Source organism: Choloepus didactylus, chromosome 4, assembly GCF_015220235.1.
Source record: "Choloepus didactylus isolate mChoDid1 chromosome 4, mChoDid1.pri, whole genome shotgun sequence".
NCBI lineage: Eukaryota > Metazoa > Chordata > Mammalia > Pilosa > Megalonychidae > Choloepus > Choloepus didactylus.
In genome coordinates, this window is record NC_051310.1 from 92,523,408 (window position 1) to 92,543,444 (window position 20,037).

Below are 20,037 nucleotides of genomic sequence, written 5' to 3' on the forward strand. Positions count from 1 at the left end.
TTCAGTCTTTCACCATTGAGTATGATGTTAGCGGTAGGTTTTTCATATATGCTGTTTATCATGTTGAGGAAGTTTCCTTCTATTCCTATCTTTTGAGGTGTTTTTATTAAGAAAGGATGCTTGATTTTTTCAAATGCTTTTTCAGCGACTATTGATATGATGTGGGTTTTCCCCTTTGATTTCTTAATGTGGTGTATTCCATTAATTGATTTGCTTGTGTTGAACCACCCTTACATACCTGGGATAAAACCCATTTGATCTCGGTGTTGGATTCTCACTTTTCAGTCTCTCAATCTCTTTCTTGCTTTCCACTCATCATGGGTTGAAATCACAGGGGAGTGTGAGGTTCACTGAGAATGTTTTATCATTGCACAATGAGTAGATTTGGGTGTCAAACATAATGGCATTGAAACTGAGAAACAGAAGATCCTCAAGGCACAAGATCAAAAGGATTACAGTTATTGGTGGTGAGAAATCACTGCATTCAGTCCACTGCCCTTGGACACAGGAGATAAACTGAAATCCACAGAGAATTAGAGTATGGATTGAAGACAGAGCTATATACCTAGTAAAGAGCACAAAAAACCTCTGATTCTTTTCTCCCACATAATTGTTCACCCACAGGCACTGATGATCCATTTTCCAAATACATTTTTTGCAAACACTGCAGTGGTAAGCATGTTCAGGCTTGATGCAGCAGCACTTTGGGCACTGATAGATCACTCCCCAGGATTCAGCTGCAGACTCTCGTGTATTCTTTTGTAGCAGTTGTTTTGGGTAGTGCCCCAGGATCGATGAGCATCATTCTCAGGTGAGAAGACATGGCAAGGACCACTAAGTAGTTAAAAATGACTCTGCTGATCATAGAATATCAGAAGTCTTTGGAAAGCAGCAACATGACAAACATCACCATGAACTCTTCATAGACAACTGACTGCCAGGTCAAGAAAGCACAGATTGTGTCCCAGCTGTACTGGAGGAACCAGACCCTGTTGGCAGCATCAGCCTCAAAGGAAGAGGAGGCTGAGGGAGAGTCATGGTTGTCACCGTCAGCCAGGAGTGGGTGGTGGTTGATGTCTCAGAGCCTATGTCCTGATGACTGCATGATTCCCCAGACCCACCCTCACAAATTATTTCTAAACATTACTTGAACATTTTATGCATTTTCTTCAGGATCTTAAGGTGTGTGATGTCGTATGTGATAGGATCTGAGGCTCAGCTCCTGGCCTGCAGCAACAGCGGTAGTGACTGAAACAAATGAGGCAGGGATGCATTGTGTGGCTGCACTCATGGCCAGCCCAGAGTGGGCCCCATGGCTCAGCTCAATCTTGCTGGGTGGGTCGGAGGAAGCAGCGCCCAAGCAGAAACTGCCTGCTGAGAGAGACTGGCCTCTTGACATCCCACCCCAGCGTATTTTTAATCTCACCTATTGTACCTTTCATTGCTGGAGTTTTTCAAATACTTTTTCTGCATCAATTGAAATGATCATGTAGTTTTTCTCCCCTTCAATTTGTTAATGTTGTGTATTCCATTAATTGATTATCTTGTGTCGAACCACCCTTGCATACTGGGATAAAACTCACTTGATCATGGTGTGTAATTCTTTTGATGTGCTGTTGGATTCAATTCGCAAGTATTTTGTTGAGGATTTTTGCATCTATATTCGTAAGATAAATTTATCCGTAATTTTCTTCTCTTGTAATATCTTTATCTGGCTTTGGTATTAGGGTGATGTTGGCTTCATAGAACTAGTTAGGTAGGGTTCCCACCTCTTCAATTTTTTTGGAATAGTTTGAGCAGGATTGGTATTAGTTCTTCTTGGAATGACTGGTAGAATTCACCTGTGAAGCTATCTTGTCCTAAGCTTTCCTTTGTCAGGAAGTGTTTGATGACTAATTCAACCTCTTTACTTGTAATTGGTTTGTCAAGGCCTTCTATTTCTTCTAGAAATAGGTTTTGTGTATTTCTAGGAAATTGCCCATTTCATCTAGGTTGTCTAATTTGTTGGCATACAGTTGTTCATAGTACCCTCTTATGATCCTTTTTATTTCTGTGAGGACAGTAGTAATGCCCCCCATCTCATGTCTGATTTTATTTATTTGCATCTTTTCTCTCTTTTTTTGTCAGTATAGCTAAGGGTTTTTCAGTTTTGTTGATCTTTTCAATGAACCAACTTTTAGTTTTGCTTATTCTCTCTATTGATTTTTTTTATTCCCCATTTCACTTATTTCTGCTCTAATCTTTGTTATTTCTCCACTTCTAGTTTGCCATTATTTTTCTAGTTCCTCTAGGTTTGCAGTCAGGTCTTTGATTTTAGCTCTTTCTTCCTTTTTAAAGTAAGCATTTAAGGCTATAAATTTCCTTCTCAGTACTGCCTTCACTGCATCCCATAAGTATTTTTGTTGTTATGATTAAACTTATCTGAAGTTCATTACCAGGCAAAACTAATCAATGGTGACAAGATAAAATAGTTGTTCCTTCTGAGGAGACAAAGATGACTTATGAAAGCACATATGCTAAGTTATTGTGAGACCATATATAAAACATATCATTTCTTATTTTAAACACTTTCAAATACACATATTCAATTCAGTGGTGTTAATTACACTCACAATATAGTGCTATTATCACCACCACCCATTACTAGAACTTTTCCATTACCCCAAACAGAAGCTCTTTACCCATTAAGCTTTTATGTCTTCAAAGTCACACCAAGAGCCTACCAACTAGCTTTATGTTTCTTTCTGGACCCCACAAACTAGCAGCCAAAGTTGGACCACTTTGAAGGTTATCAATAAGTGTTGGGAGGAGATGAACAAGGTGTATAGGCTCCCCCCACCATTAATTTCTACTATTGTGCCTTTCACTTCCATAATTTCTGCTCTGCTTCTTTTTTATACTTACAAATTCTTCTTTATGCGTACCTTTTGTCTTCCTAATATCCTTTAGTTCTTTATCTGTATTTTCCTTCATCTCCTTGATCTTTTTTCAAATTGATGTTTGTTTGAACATCTTTCATAGTTGTTCCAACTTCTGAGTCTCCTATGAAGTTTTAATTTGTTCCCTTGACTGAGCCATATCTTCCTGTTTCTTAGAATGCTTGTAATTTTTTGCTGATTTCTAGGCATCTGATTATCTTGATGAGTTAATTCTGAAGTTCCATTTTTCCCTCTTGTCTAGTGTTTTATTGTTGATTGGATTTGTGTTAAGGCTCTTTTTTGACACTTGGTCTAAATTTATTCTAGACCTTTAGAACAGTCCATGTTTAACTGTTCAGATTTTCTCAGGTCCTCTTCATCCGATTCTTGCCCTGGATATGTCATGCAATTTTTAAGATTGCACTTTTTGGGCAACTGTTTCACCTGCAGGAGAAAGCTTCCTTTCCTCTGTTCCTTCTCTGGAAATCTTGGTCTGTTCTATTTGTTTTTGTGCAGAGTCTTCTCCCAGCTCCTAGGGTTTGTTTAAATTCTCTCCTTCTCTCAGTGCCCCATTTTCCTTATACTTCTCAGTTCTGGGATCCATTCTATCTTACTGTAGTTCATTTTAACCCCTCCCCACTTTGTTTTTCCTGTGAGGATTTTCTGCTTCCAATTTCTTCCTCTATAGGGTATCCCACCCTGGGGAGTCAATTAGGGTCAACCCAGAAACGTGGGTCACTTCAGAAAAGTCCATTTTGCAGTTAGGTGGTCCTGTTGACTGAAAATGCACTTAAATGAGGGCACAACAGTTCTTGTCAGCCCTTCTATCGCCCCCCCCCCCCCAACAAAACTCTCTCTTTCTCTCTCTTTTCTTTTTCTTTTTTCCCTCCTGGGAGCCCTTTTTCTGGAGCCTTCATCAGTGGCTTGTGTTCTGCCCTGGGTCTCTGCAGACTTAGGTTCTTGTGCCTGGATTTGGGTGGAGTTCTAACTCACTGTTGTGAGTCGCTCTACGGTCTCTGTGTGTGGTGGGAGAGACCCAGGCCCTGCTGTGCGGGACTGAGTGAAGGGGAGGGGAACTGGAACTGACTGGTGGTCCAGGATGGAATTTTCCTACCTGATATTTTCCTTTTTCTTCAGTTCAGCATTTTTGGAGTCCTTCTCCAGTCTCTACCATCCTCCAGAGTTCTAGGCAAATGGGATTTGTCCTTTTTTTTGCTAACTCTCTGGGGAGGCTTTTTCAAGGATGTCTTACGTTGCCATGTTGATAACATCACTCTCAATAAAGGTTTAATATCTTGAATATACAAAGAAATCCTTCAACTTAACAACAAAAAGACAAACAACCCAATTAAAAAAAAAATGGGCAAAAGACCCAAACAGACATACCTCCAAAGAAGAGATACACATGTCCAGAAAGCACATGAAAAGATGCTCAACATTAGCCATCAAGGAAATGCAAATCAAAACCACAATGTTAACATTTGACACCCATTAGAATGGCTGCTATTTAAAAAAAAAATGGAATTACAACTGTTGGAGAGGAGGCAGAGAAATAGGAACATTCATTCATTGCTGGTGGGAATGTAAAATGGGTGCAGCTGCTGCAGAAGACAGTTTGATGATTCCTCAGAAAGCTAAGGATAGAACTACCATACAACTTGGCAATCCCACTAGGTATATACCCAAAGGAATTGAAAGCAGGGACTCAAACAGATATTTGCACATGGATGTTCATTAGCACCATTATTCACTATTGTCAAAGGGTACAAGCAACCCAAGTGTCCATCAACCGATGAATGGATAAACAAAATGTGGTATGTACACACAATGGAATATCATTCACCTGTAAAAAGGAATGAAGTCCTGATACATGTGACAACATGGATGAACCGTGAAGACATCATGTTGAGTGAAATAAGCGAGACACGAAAGGACAAATATTGCATGATTTCACTGATTTGAAACAATTAGAATATGCTAACTCATAGAGACAGAATCTAGAATATAGGTTAGCAGGGGACACGGTGAGAATAAGGAATGGGAAGTTAAAGTTTAATAAGTACAGCATTCCTATTTGGAATGATAGAAATGTATGGTAATGAATGGTGGTGATGGTAGCCCAATATTTTGAACATAATTAACAGCCCTGAATTATATATCTGAATGTGATTAAAAGGAGAAATGTTAGATTATATATATAGTAACAGAATAAAATATTTTTAAAAATCCATGCAACTACACTACAGAAACAGTGAACCCTAAGTTAAACCATGGACTGTAGTTAATAGTACAATTATAAAAATGTGCTGTCATCAATGGTAACAAATGTTCCACACCAATGCAAGGTGTTAATAATAGAGTAGTATATCGGAATCATGTATTGTATGCATGGTTGTTCTGTAAACCCACAACTTCTTGAATAAAGAAGGAAAAAAAAAGAACTACAATTAAATTTTGTTATTATTTATCTTAAGTATCTTTAATCTGGATAAGATCCCCACTTTTCTTTGTTTGTTGTTGTTGTTTAATGACATTGGTTTGAAGAACCCAGGCCAGTGTCCTGTTGAATGTCCCATCTGTCTATATAGGTGTGATTATTTCCTCATAGTGTAATTTAACTTGTTCCTTTATTACCTGCATTTCCTGCAATCTGGAAGTTAGATCCAAAGGCTTGATGATTGGATTCAGGTTAGCATTTTGGCAAGAATATATGCTGGGTGGTTCTGACTCTTTCTGATCCATCACCTCAGAAGGCACAGGATACTGTCCCACTAGTAGTAATGCTAAAATGCAGGACTAGATTAAGATGCTCACAGCTTGATCCTGCCATTGTAATTCTGCATTTTCCTCCTTAAAAGAAATCTTTTACCTAATGGTTTTTGTATCCATTGGTGCTCCTTGCCTGAATCAATTATTCCATTAGGGGTTGCAAAGTGGTGTTTTCTAATGCTGAAATTTCTTCTTCATTTATTAGCTGGCATTCTGCAAAGGAGTGCTTTTTCTTATCAACTGGGGCTATTTGATTATCTGGAAATGAAGAGTACTTGTTCCTACTGGAAAGCAGAAAATAAAAGCTTAATTATTTGCCTGTAATTAGCAATTCTCAGAGTAAGGAGTTGGTGTAACACCTTTGTTCAATGATGACTAAGTTTTTCTCTTTCTCTTGGAGTATCATAATGGACATGTGGATTTTTACATATTTGATACTGTATAATCAATGACAGTCATATTCTTTTTTCAAGCTCAAATTGTTCCAGTTTGAGCCAGTGGAAGCTCCTTCAAGGTGGCTTTGGTGTTCCTTTAGCATGTGTCTATTCTCTTTGGTCACTTTCTACCATCAGGTACAACTCGATATTCCATTGTCCCTTGGGCTGTCCCTGTCTTGTCTTTTCTGAAAGAGCCCTGTTTCCTATATCAAATATTTTAAAGACACTATGCAAACCAAATACTATGTTCCTGGGCTAGCTATGGCTGCTTGTTTGCCACCTCTGCTTTTAAGCTATAAAACACAGGCAGCTGGGTATCCCTGTATTTTCAGTTGTTGCTTCTTTTCTTGTTGATCACTTGTTTTTAACCATAATAAACATCTGTGTAGGAACCAGCTCTCCATTAACTACTATCCTCAATATAGCCTACGAATGTCCTCATCATTTCCTGAAGGTAGGTGAGGGCAGAGCTCTGGGGAACAATTTTCTAATAATTTACGTTTGCCTTGTCAGCTCTCATACCTGTCCCACTTCCCTCTCACACCTTCCCAACCCACAGCTGCCTCACACCCTAACTGGTAGGTGACAAGGAGCTGGGCCTTGGGACTCAATATTCTCATGCAATGTTGTTGGGAGTATTAATTTGCACAATTTTTCTGGGGGGCAGCACCATGGCATATTACTCAGGTCTCCTTCACTCATGAGTGACCATAATCCAAATAAAACTAGCTTAAACCAAAAAGGATATTTATTGACTCACATAACTGGCAAGACCAAGGGAGAGATGCCTTCAGGCATTGCTGGATATAGGAGCTCAGATAAGGTCATCATGGCTCTAACTTTCTATCTCTTGACTGTTTCCCTGGGTGTGATGGCTTTATTCTCATCAGATTCTGTCTACATGGCAAGGAAGCTGGGCTCTGATAGCCTCAAGCCTATATCTTCGTGGCTTCTAATCCAAAAGGAAGAGAAATACCTTCTCTCTCAGAATAACTTTATATCAAATCTCAGGGATTACTCTGTTGGGCATTTGCAGATCATTTGCCCATCTCCAAAATGATCACTGTGGCCAGAGGAATAGAGCTCAAATCACATGGCCAGCCCTAAAGAAGAAAGGTGAATTGTGATTGCAAGTGGGCTAGGACCACACAGAATGGGGGAGATGTGGTTCTCTATAGGAAAAGCAAAATGCTGTTAATTAAAAAGGGAAAAGACGCTGAGCAGGCAAGCACATCAGATGTCCATTACACTTAGCAAAAAATCCACAAAGACTTTAAAATAGTCTACCCCATCACAAAAACAACTCTACTCCTAAGAATTCAATATAAAAAGAAAAAAAATCAGGCTTCTGGTCTGACATGTAAAGAGCTTGGAAGTTTTTCCTCCTGTTCTCACAACAAGAAAAAAGGCAAAAAAAAAAAAAAAAAAAAAAAACAAACCAAAAAACCCAAAGAAAACTGAAAACTGAAAATCAATAATTCCTCCTAGAACCTTCAGAAAACTGAGGCCACAGGACAAACTACTGCCCCCAAAACTGGACTGACAGGCAGATACAAAGAATCACAGTTTATTGGGAGCAGAAACCGTGCTGGAGCCAGCAACAGGTAGGCATACCTAAAGAATAGTTGACTAATTGCTGGGACTGATCATGGGCTGGCCCAGCCCTCAGGAGGCCCTCCACACTTTCATGAGTTTATCTCCAGGAGCCACACCACATTCTCACTGTGAAGATTGGAGAAAAGTCCTCTCAAGCTTCCAGCTGGGGGAAGGGAAAAGTAACCATTTTGAACTACATGCAGACATTCTGTTCTCCCTAGCAAAGGCTTGCCCTCAAGGGAAACTTTTACCAGAGCTGAACCCATGTAGGGGATGGAGAGATGGGAAATATACAACTTCAGCTCCCTCTAGGCACCCTGTCTCACCTAAGGGGAGACAAACTGAGAAGCACTTGCGAAGGTCACAGCTCAGGGGCACAGCTCACTAAAAGACTGTGACCTCATCATAGGATTGTAGACTTTCCCCTTCCCCACATCTTCCCATCACATCAATAGGGCTCCTATATTACAACAGGCAATTACAGCTGAAAAGAGCAGCAAGGCTCAGACCCTATCTAAGAAGGATTCTCAAAGGAAATCCAAAGACAAGGGAGACCAAAATAAGGACACCAGAGGAAATTTTAACCCATGATACTTACAGTTAACAGCAAATGGTAAACCCAGCCTAACTCCTAGCCAGATAAATAGAACCTCACACTATGCATTAGTTCCTTTTACCCTATGCATTACAACCAGCTTTCAACAACAAAAAATTACAAGGCATGCTAAAAGGCAAAACAAACAAACAAACGAAAAAACACCACAGTCAGAAGAGACAGAGCAACATCAGAAACAAACTCAGATATGGCACAGATTTTGAAATTATCACACCAGGAATGTAAAATAACTGTGATTAATATGCTAAGGGCTCTAATGGAAAAAGTGGACACAACATTCAAGTGAGATGGATAATGAGTCAAAAGGAAACGCTAAAGCTCTGAAACACCGTAACAGAAATGAAGACTGCCGCTGATGGACTCATCAGTAGCCTGGACACAGTTGAGGAAAGAATCAGTGAGGTTGCAGATATGCCAGTGGAAACTTCCAAAACTGAAAAGCAAGGAGAAAAAAGACTGAAAAAAAAAAAAAAAGGAACAGAATATCCAAGAACTGTGGGATAATTACAAAGGCTGTAACATGTATGTAATGAGAATACCAGAAAGAGAAGAAAGAGAAAAGGAACAAAGAAATACTTGAAGAAATTATGGCTAAAATTTTTCCAAAACAAAAAATAAATAAAAATGGTGGGTAAGGGCAAAGATTTGTCTCCAAGGATGTTCATAACCACAGTACTGTTCATAAAAGCAAAAAAAAAAAAAAAAAAAAAAAAAGAGAGAGAGAGAGAGAGAAACTAAATGTCCATATTAAGAGGGGATTTGTGCAAAAAATACAACTGGGATATGAAGCAGCTGGTGAAAATTATTATGCAGACTTATATTTCATGACATGGAAAGACCTCTGTGATACACTGTTAAGTGGGAAAGGCAGGTTAAAAAAACAGCTCACATTTTAATCTAATTTTTAAAATTGAGTACATACCTTTTGGGAAACATACATACATTGTCAGGAACTACATTGCAGGCATCACAGAGGTTATCTCTGTGATTATTTCAATTTCTTCAATTTGCTTATCCATATTTTCTACATTAAGCACGTATTACTTTTTAGTAAGAAAAAATAGTAAGAAAAAATATTTTTTAGTAAGAAAAAATATTTTTTAAAAAACAAAATCAGGATAAACACATAAATCAGGATAAACACACAAGGTCACTCAATGAATAGACATAACAGGGAAGGAAACGAGAATTGGGCTGACCCAGGCCCTGGCCCACAGATCAGAGATGCTCAGATAAAAGGACACCAGGCCCAAGATGCTTTTGGGGAAAATATACACCTATTCACCCACTCTGACTCTTGACTTGTTCCCCGTCGTCTTCAAATGGAACCTAACTGCAGCAAGACAGCCAAGGATGATGACCGCACTTATTATCACCATTTGCGATTACCACATAATCACAGGGTGGGAACGGGCAAGGATGGGCTGGCCATGGCCACTCGCCCTGAGCTGAAAGAGCCAAGCCCTCTTGGTCTTTGTGTTCGAGAGACTTTTGCTTATCTGGACCTGCCTATGCAGACAGCCTTGTCCCTGGCAGCCAGTCCCCACTCCAACTCCTGCGGATCTGACAGGAGCAGTTTAGTCTGGTCCCAGCTGCTCTTGGGTTAACCAAGCAGTACCCAACCTGGTAGTAAAAGCCAATGGGCCAGTGGGCAGGGAGGTGCCCACAACTACCTGGGAGGCTCCCCTTGGCCTGATGCCCTGTTGCTCAGCTCCCAGCACTGGCTCAACAGACCCCACCACAGCTCTGTTCCCACCAGTCCCCTTGGGGCTCCAGTTCCAAACCAAAGGCAGCCTCTGCACAGGTACCTGTTGGGGAGAGTGCTGGGGGCTTCTGGGCTTGGGTCACCTTCTGCTGCTACCACTTGGGGAATTCTGAGGGATTTATCCTCCAAAGGTTACATCTTTGGGGTCCATGGCTGTGCTGGTTTGGAACTGTTATATACCCCAGAAAACACCACATTCTTTTATTCCTTTCTTGTGGGTACAGACCTATTGTAGGTAGGACTTTTTGATTAGGTTATTTCAATTGAGATGTGGCCCACTTCTTTCAAGCTGGGTCTTAATCCTTCACTGGAGTCCTTTGTGAAGAGGAAAAAAGACAGTAAAAGCCGAAAGAGAGAGAGAAATGCCCAGAGACATTTGGAGACAGCCACTGAAACCAGAACCAGGAGAGAAGGACCAGCAGATGTTGCCATGTGTCTTCCCATGTGACAGAGGAACCTCGGATGCCAGCAGCCTTTCCTCAGAGAATGTATCTTCTCTTGATGCCTTAATTTGGACATTTTCATGGCTTTAGAACCATAAATTTGTAACCTAATAAAAACCCTTTTCAAAAGCCAACCCATTTCTTGTATACTGCATTCCAGCAGCTTTAGCAAACCAAAACAATGGCCTTTTCTTTTTTCTTCTCCTTCCACAATGGACCTGAAATGCAACATATTTAGTCAGTTCTTTCAGTTCACTCCCCTGTCCAAAATCTCTGGCTTCCCAACCTGTGAAGAATAAAACCCAGACTCTTCAGCTTGGCAGTAAAAGTTCCACAACATCCCCACAGCATACATTCCCACCCTTATCTCCTGCTCTATCCCCCGTATAACTACCTCAGCACAATTCAACTTCTCATCTTCTTGCCTCTGTTCATGCTGGCTCTTCTGCTTGGAACACAGTCCCCCTCAACTGCCACCTGTGAAAATCTAAGACCAGACTATCCTTCAAGGCTACGCTCAAACACCACCTGTTTCTTGAGGCATCTGTTGAATGTTCTTTGTCCCTTCTGCTTACCCAGTCTGTTTTGTGTTATGATCAGTTATATCTATATTTGTATCCCCTCCTGAGCGTGAACTCCATGGTTCCCAAATAAAGTATCTTTCCCGCTGATGAGTTTGGGGCCATTTTAAGGTGGAACATAAGCAATTTGTTACACAGAGTTGACTTCCAATCTATCACTTGCTAGTTGAGTGGACTTGAGCAAGTTATGTGGCCTCTCTGAGCCTCAGATTCTCACCTATAAAAGGTTATTGTGAAGATTAAATAATAAATATTAGCTATTATTTTGATATTATCATTATCAGACTTTTTATTTTAAACATGAAAAACTGCAAATTACCTTCTTTTTTAATAAATTAGAGCAGCTTTGAAATAGTTGTGCCATTCTTACTGGTATTCTGTGGTGTATAACAGCTGGCCATAAATTCTTTGACACTCCTCTTATTAGGAGGTGGAGCTATGCCTCTTCCCTTGAATCTGGGCAGAATCTGTGACTGCTGATTGATCAACAGAACACAGCAGAAGTGATACTCTGTCAGTTTTGGGGCTTTGGCCTTGTATTAGCGTTCTTCAGAGAAACAGAATTGACAGGATATATACATATAAATGTAAATATTAAGAGATTTATAATAAGAATTGGTTCACATGACCAAGGGAATCCGCAAGACTGAATTCCATAGGGCAGGCTGCAAGTTGCAAACTTAATGGAGGTGATGTATTCCCCAGAAACCTCAAGTTAGGAACTCCGATGAAGGTGACAATGAGGTCCCCAGGAGAAGCTGGCTGGCTGGAGATAGAAATTCTTCTGACTGCTGAGATTCTCATTTCTTAATATTCTCAGTTTTAATATTGAATAAGCCTAATTTATCATTTTTTTTTCTTTTATGGTTATTGTTTTCTGTGTCTATCCTTGTGCCAGTACCATGCTCTTTTGAGCATGGTAGCTTTGTAATATGATTTAAAGTCAGGAAGTGTGAGTACTCCAACTTTGTTTTTCTTTTTCAAGATGTTTTTGGCTTTTCGGGGCTCCCTGCCCTCCTTCCAAATATATTTGATGATTAGCTTTTCCATTTCTTCTAAGGAGGCCATTGGAATTTTGATTTGGATGGTGTTTAATCTGTAAATCAATTTGGGTAGAATTCACATCTTAACTATTTTTAATCTTCCAATCCATGAACATGGAATGGTCTTCGATTTATTTAGGTCTTCTTTGATTTCTTTTAACAATGTTTTGTAGTTTTCTGTGTATAGATCCTTTACATCCTTGGTTAAATTTATTCCTAAATATTTGATTCTTTTAGTTGCTATTGTAAATTAAATTTTTTCTTGATTTCCTCCTGAGAATGCTCATTATTAGTGTATAGAAACACTACTGAGTTTTGCTTTTTGAGCTTGTATCCCACCACTTTGCTGAACTCATTAGCTCTAGTAGCTTTGTTGTAGATTTTTCAGGACTTTCTAAATATACATTATATATACATATATATATATGTATTTTTAATAAAAGCATAATGTGTTCCCCACGTGGAAATATTTAAGCAAAGATACACTCCAGGCAGGTAAGTCCTTTCTCTCCAGGGGCTTCTGGGACTCCTAGCACATTGCCCCTGCTGGGTCGTTATGACAGCCCCGGCTCTCTCAGCCTGGACACCTACGTCCTCCACTGCAAACCACCCCCCCATACATACACACACACACACACACACACACACACACACACACACACTCACAGTCACACACCTCCTATGCGTCTGTAAAGCGGTTTATCAGTCCTGAAACACAGTGGTCCAAACGCTTCCTCAGCCAGAGCCTGACATCTTGGCTTAGTCTTTGCATTCACCCCCAAATGTTACTGGGCAGGAGAAAGACAATCCCACCTCGTGAGCCTAAGAATGGCCTGAAAGGGTGAGTGGAAGGCACATCTGTCTGGGCTCTTAGAACCCACCCAGGGGCTGGTCAATCTGAGCCCTGAGGAAGGAATAAGACAACGTCTTCCCCAGAGGCTGGTCTCCCACGGCCGAGGGTATCCTTGGGGCTTTGTGGAAACCTCTCTTCAGCCTCAGGTGAGACAGGCCTGACATGCTTTTCACACTAGCCAGTCTAATTTTATAATATGTTTTTCAAAACAAGTATAAAAACAAATTTTTAAAATATCTTTCATTTGACACTTTGTTTTTGAAGAATGAATTTAAAAAGTGGATTCCCCAGACCTCTACTCCCAAACACTTTGCAGCCCTGGGATTCACAGTGTGATAGAAATCTCTCCTCATGGCTCCTGTTAGCTGTGCCAGGCCTCACCGGTTTAGCTCAGCTCAGAGTTGTGAAACTGCAGGTCCACACACCTGAAGGGGGCGGGTGGATTCCTACAGATGCGGGGCCTCAGCTCCAGGACCCCCTCCTCCAGATTAGCTCCAGCCCTCCTCCATTGCTCTGGCCATGGCCCCATTAGGAAGGCTGCAATCCTTCTCCTGGCCCATTTGGAGTTTCCATTCCTTTTCACCCCTTCACTTAGGACCCCCTGGCTTCCCTGAGCTTCTTCTGTAAGCCTTCCAAGGATCATGAGGAGAGTTTGAGCCCTTTCCTCAAATGTGAGGCTATCCCCCTTTGGACAGGGCCTAAGGCTGCATGGCAGGCTCAGAGCCTCTGCAGGGGAACCAGCTTCAGAGAAAGAGTTCCCTCTTGTAAGGAGGTTCAGCCCTGCTCAGCAGCCCCAGGGCTCCCCATCTGCTTTAGCCCCATCTCTCAATGGGCTTCCATGAGGAGCTTGGCTGCCTCCCCAGGGAACATCCCCTTCATCTTTGGGTTCCCCTGTCAGTGACTGGACCCAGCATTCCAGACCAATTCCATAGGACCTAAGGTGGGGGGTTTCTGGATTCTGTGCCATCCTGATAAGGCAGACCCAGGCCACACCTCATTAGTTTCAGCCATGGTCTGGCTCTCCCAGCCAGAAGAGGGAGGGCCAGTCCTACAGGGGTCTGGAATTGCACTGGGTCTTAGACATGGTTTGGGAGTTGTGCTAGGGAGGCAGTGGGGGTGGACTCTGAGGAAGACAGTAGGGTCCCAGGCCTCAGGCTAGCAAGGGTCAGAGAAATCATGGGGACAGGGGTGGGGCAAGCACCACCCAGCTTTATCCCTACCGTTTCTGCACCCCACTCTACCCTCCACTGCACCTCTGCACCACAGCCCTGTCACTCCAATAAGTTGAGGGGCCACTCGACCAGCTGTGCGATGTCCAGCAACTTACTTAACCTTTTTAAGCTATAAAAATGGAGATTAAAAAATACTTACACAGAAGGGTTTCTGGAAGACTAAATATCAATGCTCCTAGCACTCGGAAGGTAGGCAATAAACTTCATTTTCCTTTCTGCTTTCTCCACTATAATGGTCTTACATCACTCTGGCTCCTTCAAGGAAGCATCCCAGTAGGGAAGCAGAAGCCACTGCCGTCTCTTTGTCCCCATAAACAGATAGCTTCCCCAGAGACCCCCAGGTAATGAGGGAGTGCTGACCTGGGCAGAAAAGACCCTTAAGCCAATGGCTGCTGTAGAGAAGAAACTATGTCTCCAGAAGATCTGCCCCTCACCAGACCCAACTAAGACATATATTATTGTGTTGGTTTGGATGTATTATGTCCCCCAAAACGCCATGTTCTTCAATGCAATCTTGTGGAGGCAGATGTATTAGTGATGATTAGGTTGGAATCTTTGGATTAGGTTGTTTCCATGGAGATGTGTCCCACCCAACTGTGGGTAATAACTTTGATTATAATATTTCCGTGGTGGTCCCACCCATTCAGCATGGGTCTTGATTAGTTTACTGGAGACCTATAAAAACTCAGACAGAAAGAGCTCGCTGCTGCAGCTGAGACACATTTTGAAGACGCCTGTTGAAAGCTGACACTGACATTTTGGGGGACACCATTTTGAAATGCACCCTGGGAGCAAGCAGATGCCAGCCACGTGCCTTCCCAGCTGACAGAGGTTTTCCGGATGCCAATGACCTTTCTCCAGTGAAGGAACACTATTGTTGATGCCTTACCTTGGATACTTTATGGCCTTAAGACTGTTACTTTGTAACCAAATGAACCACCTTTATAAAAAGCAATCCATTTCTGGTGTTTTGCAAAATGGCAGTATTAGCAAACCAGAACGATTATATACGGGCCGTAAAACTTCTCCAGTATGAGGCCACTAGACTCCCAGCCCAACTGGATCTGGAGTTGTCTGGATACCTAGCTGTTTTTTAAAAGGAAGGCAAGGACACTTTTATCTTTATTACCCTCAAACAGAAACCAAGGTCTTAGAACTAGAAGGAAGTTGACTCACCCACCCAAGCCCTACCCGAGGCCAGTTCAATCACAATCGATGTGAGTGGGGCCAGCTTTGGATGTTTTGCATGCTCCTGGGGATTCTACCGTGTAACCAGAGTTAAGAACTACTGGTCTGGTCCAACCTCCTTGCTGTATGAATAAAAATACACAAGGAGAAACAAACCACCCTAGAAAAGTTAAAAAAAAATAAAATATTTAAAGGGCCAGAGTAGGGTACAAAGTAGGTGTCCTCAGGTGCAGGAGATCAGAATGTGGAGAACAGAGGGGCCGACTAGCAAAAAGACTGCTTCACCTGCAGGGGCGCTGGAACATTCTTCCTGAAAGTGCAGGACTTCTACTGCGTGACTTGCCACAAGGCCTAATTCACCAAGCACTGCCTGATGTGCCACAAGACCATCACATCTGGAGGAATCCTTTACCAGGATCAGGCCTGGCACGCCGGGTGCTTTGTTGTGTTACCCACCTAGGAAGCAGGCTGGGCAGTGCTTCCCCATCATGGAGAACCACTATTATTGCATGGACTGCCTCAAGAATTTTGTGGCTAAGAAGTGGGCTGGATGCAGGAATCCCATCCCTGGGTTTTGTCAAGGCTCCAGTGTGGTGGACTGTGGAGGACAATCGGGCATGATGATTGCTTCCACTGCAAAAAATGCTCCATGAATCTGGCCAATATGCACTTTGCTTTCTATGAGGAGCAAGCATACTGCTCTGACTGTGCCAAAAAGGCTGTAAATCGAGAGGGGCTGCTGTCCTGTAAAATGGCATTTGAGTCCTGTTCTTTGTGTCCTCTCTTTCTGCCCTGCACTGTCAATAGGGAAAGGATGGTATTTCACCTCCTCCAAGTAGCTCCTCTGTCTTCACTCCCATTTTCCAGTATCATTCAAATAAGGGCACCCAGTGATCATATTAGAATTCAGCAAAAAGCAGCTCTACAGCAAACTTCATTTCTCTTTAGCGTCAATTAAAAAATGAAAACTTAGATAGACTCTTCTGCATATTTATCACAGAAAAGTGCTAGCCATTTTTCCATTTAGTGTTTTAAGCAAGAAGCATAAAAGACAAACCTGACACACAAAAATTGCAGTGGCTGCTTCAACTCAGTTGTCTGAGAAGAAAAAGAACTTAACCAAATGCTTGGCTTAACTGCCTCATCAAAACTACTACCTTCCTTTTGTTCTTTTGTGCTTTCAAAGGACTAATACAAATTTCTAGAAAGTTAATGCTTGAATTTAGCTGTAATCCTAAACTGACCTTGTTCCATACAAAATTTGATTTCCCTGTGTGGAATGTTCTCTGAGTGTTCCTACTTTAAAGCATGAACATGCAAGTGATTTAGAAAGCAGAGGCAGATCTGAGAAAATGAGCCTGTTTCAGATGAACATTGTCATAGAGAATACTTTTGGAAGCTTAACAAAACTAAACCCGCTGTCCTTTTTATTTTTTAATGAATCCTTTTTTTGTTCTGTTTTAATTCATAGCATTATGAATTTAATTCAAAGCATTATAGTTTCAGGTCTGAAACTTGCATGAAAATGTTTTAGCCCCTTTAAACAGGGCAGGGGAAGGAACTTCCTTGAGCAATGGATGAGCTGCCTCTGCCCCTTTCCCTCCCCACACCCAGCAAGCCTCTGAGCTGAGAGTATGCCCCCCACCCCCACCTTTTTTATATGCTGGGGTAGGAGACTGGCCTTGCAGCTCTGGGGGGAATAGGTGGGCTAGTGGAAGGAGACTGGCACTAGGCAGTCTGGAGAGCATCACAGCTTCCTCTTAGGAGCTGTGAGAGGCCCTCTGAGGCCTCATCTGTGAAAGAGAGGAGATAATGCCTGCCTTGAGGAATTCCTGAAGGAGCCCCCAGCATCGGGACTGTCCCACTAGGTGCTGGACTTGTCTCCTTTTCTGGGAAGAGGGGGAAGCTCCTCCCCGCCTCGTCCCCCCTCCCTCCCCCACCGCCCCCAAAGGACCCGACTGCTCCAGGGGTAGCCTGCACCCACCCCAAGATCCTTTTGTTCTCCGTGGGAGGCCAAACTACTGTAAGCCTGTAACCAGGCTCCTAGTTTTTACAGCAAACTGCGGACAAGCAGTTCTGGGGAAAAGTTTAATTCTGAAGTGGGATGTGTCGGCTTCAGAGAACCCTTCGCGAAGGATTGCCGCTGCTGCCCTCTGGTGGTCATTTACTTGTATCTACACGAACTCCTAATTTCATTCTCGGAAATAAATGCTTGATAATGTACTACAATTCAGTTTAAGAATTAATTTATTGAGTACCTACTCTGCTAGACACTAGGGATTCAAAGACAAATAAAACAAATTCCTGACTTCTAAGAACTCACAGTTTAGAAAGTGAGGCAAACTCTTAAAGAGCTTGAGCATAGTACAATGTGCTAAGTTATAATAGAAACAATGGCTCTCGACTTCCGATTCCAGATAAAATGGAGTAGAAGCACTTTTCCTTATTCCCCTTGCTAAGTAAAGCTAAAACGCTGGGCATGATATATAAAATAGACATAAGAAGACTCTGAAAGGTGAAGAGAAGAGACAGGCTAGATAGGGACCTCAGGACCCCAGGAATGATGGGCAGTGAGTTCCCTGGATTTTCTTTTTGCCTAATACTTCCCAGACTGGATACTTGGGAAGCTGGAACCTGAATACACCAATGGATGCAGACAAAATAGTATCATGAAAAGTCGTCTCTGTCCAGCCAAAGGAACAGGAAAGGGGCTGCACGGGTTTGGATATATTATGTTCCTCACAAAAATCATGATCATTTAACCCAATCTTGCTGGGTGGAACCTCTTGAGTGTTTCCATGGAGATTGTACTCACCCAACTGTGGGTGAGACCTTCAATTGAATTATTTCCATGGCGGTGTGGACCGTGTCCACTCAGAGTGGGTTTTGATTGGTTCACTGGAGTACTTAAAAGAACTCAAGAGCTGACACGGATGCTTATTGATGCTTGAAGACACTTGGAGACGTGGACAGAAGGATGTTTGGAGATACCAAGTTAAGAGATGGCGCCTAGAGTTTGCCCTGGAGAAGCCAAGAGAGGACCCCTGGACACTTAAAGAGAAACATCTTGGCAGAAAGAAGGAAGGACATACAGGAGTTGAGAGAGAGGAGCTGAAACACAACCAGAGACCAGCAGACACCAGCCATGTGCCTTCCCAGCTGAAAGAGGTGTTCCGGATGCCATCAGCCTTTTTCAGTGAAGCTATCCTCTTGTTGATGCATTAGTTTGAACACTTTTATGACTTTAGAACTGTAAATTTGTAACCTAATAAATCCCCTTTATAAAGGCCAATCCATTTCTGATATTTAGCATAACAGCAGCTTCAGCAAACTGGAACAGGGGTAATCTAGCAAGACAGAAAAATTCCAGGCTAATACATGGAAAAAAACGTGGCCCCATCTCTAACCCCATCAGCAGAGGCTGGGTGGGAGCTCAGATTTCTACCCTGGGCAGGGTGGAGCCAGAGGAGGCTGAGTGGGCAGCCAGGTCTTTTGCCACCTCTCAGTGATTATGCGGCTTCACCACCCACTGTGTCAGTGGAGGCCACATGGGGCCAGGGGGAAGCAACATGACATTTTTCAAGTGTTGCAAGAAAAGAACTGACAATCCAGAATTCTGTAACCAGTAAAAATATCCTTCAGGAATGAAGAAAAAATTAAGACATTCTCAGATGAAGGCAAGCTAAGAGAATTTGCTGCCAACAGAACAACCCTAAAAGTTCTTTTAGGGTAAAGGAAGTTTTTGAAACAGAGAGGAAAGGATAAAAGAAGAAATCTTGGAACATTAGGAAAGAATAAAGAACAACAGAAAGAGCAAAAATATGAGTAGATACACTGAGCTTTCCTTCTCTTGAGTTTTCTAAATTATTTTTGATAGTTGAAGCAAAAACTATAACATTGTCTGATGTGGTTATCAATATTTGTAAAGAATATATTAAAGAAAATTATTTAGTAAGTGGTGGAGGGTGAAGGGACTTAAAGAGCGGTAAGGTACTTTATTACACTTCATTGTAGACTGTGGTAAGTTATGTGTATATAATGTAATACCTAGAGCAAACACTAGCAAATCTATACAAAGAGATATATTCAGAAACACTATTGATACACTATTGATAAATCAAAAGGGAATTTTAAAAATGTTCAAGTAATCCTGAGGAAGACAGGAAAAAGAACAGAGAAAACCAAAAAAAACAGAAAACAAAAAATAAAATGGCAGACTTAAATACTAATATATCAATAATTACATTAAATGTAATTAGTCTAAATACACTAATTAAAAGACAGAGAATGGCAGAGTGAACTAAAAGACAAATGACCCAACTAAATGCTATCTACAAGAGATTACTTGAAATATAATGATAGAAGTAGGTTGTAAGTAAAAGAATGGAAAAAGATATACCATGCAAACATTAATCAAAGAAAGGAGAAGTGGCTACATTAATATCAGATAAAGTACTTCAGAGCCAAAAAAAAAAGAAAAAAAAAATCACGAGGGACATTACATAATAAGGGCCAATCCACCAAGAAGATATAGTAATTCTAAATGTCTATGCACCAAACAACAGAGCTACAAAAAAACATGAAACAAAAATTGAT

At 41.6% G+C, this 20,037-nt stretch overlaps 2 pseudogenes; one reads left to right on the plus strand and one right to left on the minus strand.

The window, feature by feature from the left end:
* Positions 1 to 315: 315 nt before the first annotated feature.
* Positions 316 to 1,442, minus strand: LOC119532733 (annotated as a pseudogene).
* Positions 1,443 to 11,852: 10,410 nt separating this feature from the next.
* On the plus strand, positions 11,853 to 17,066 carry LOC119532734 (annotated as a pseudogene).
* Positions 17,067 to 20,037: the final 2,971 nt, after the last annotated feature.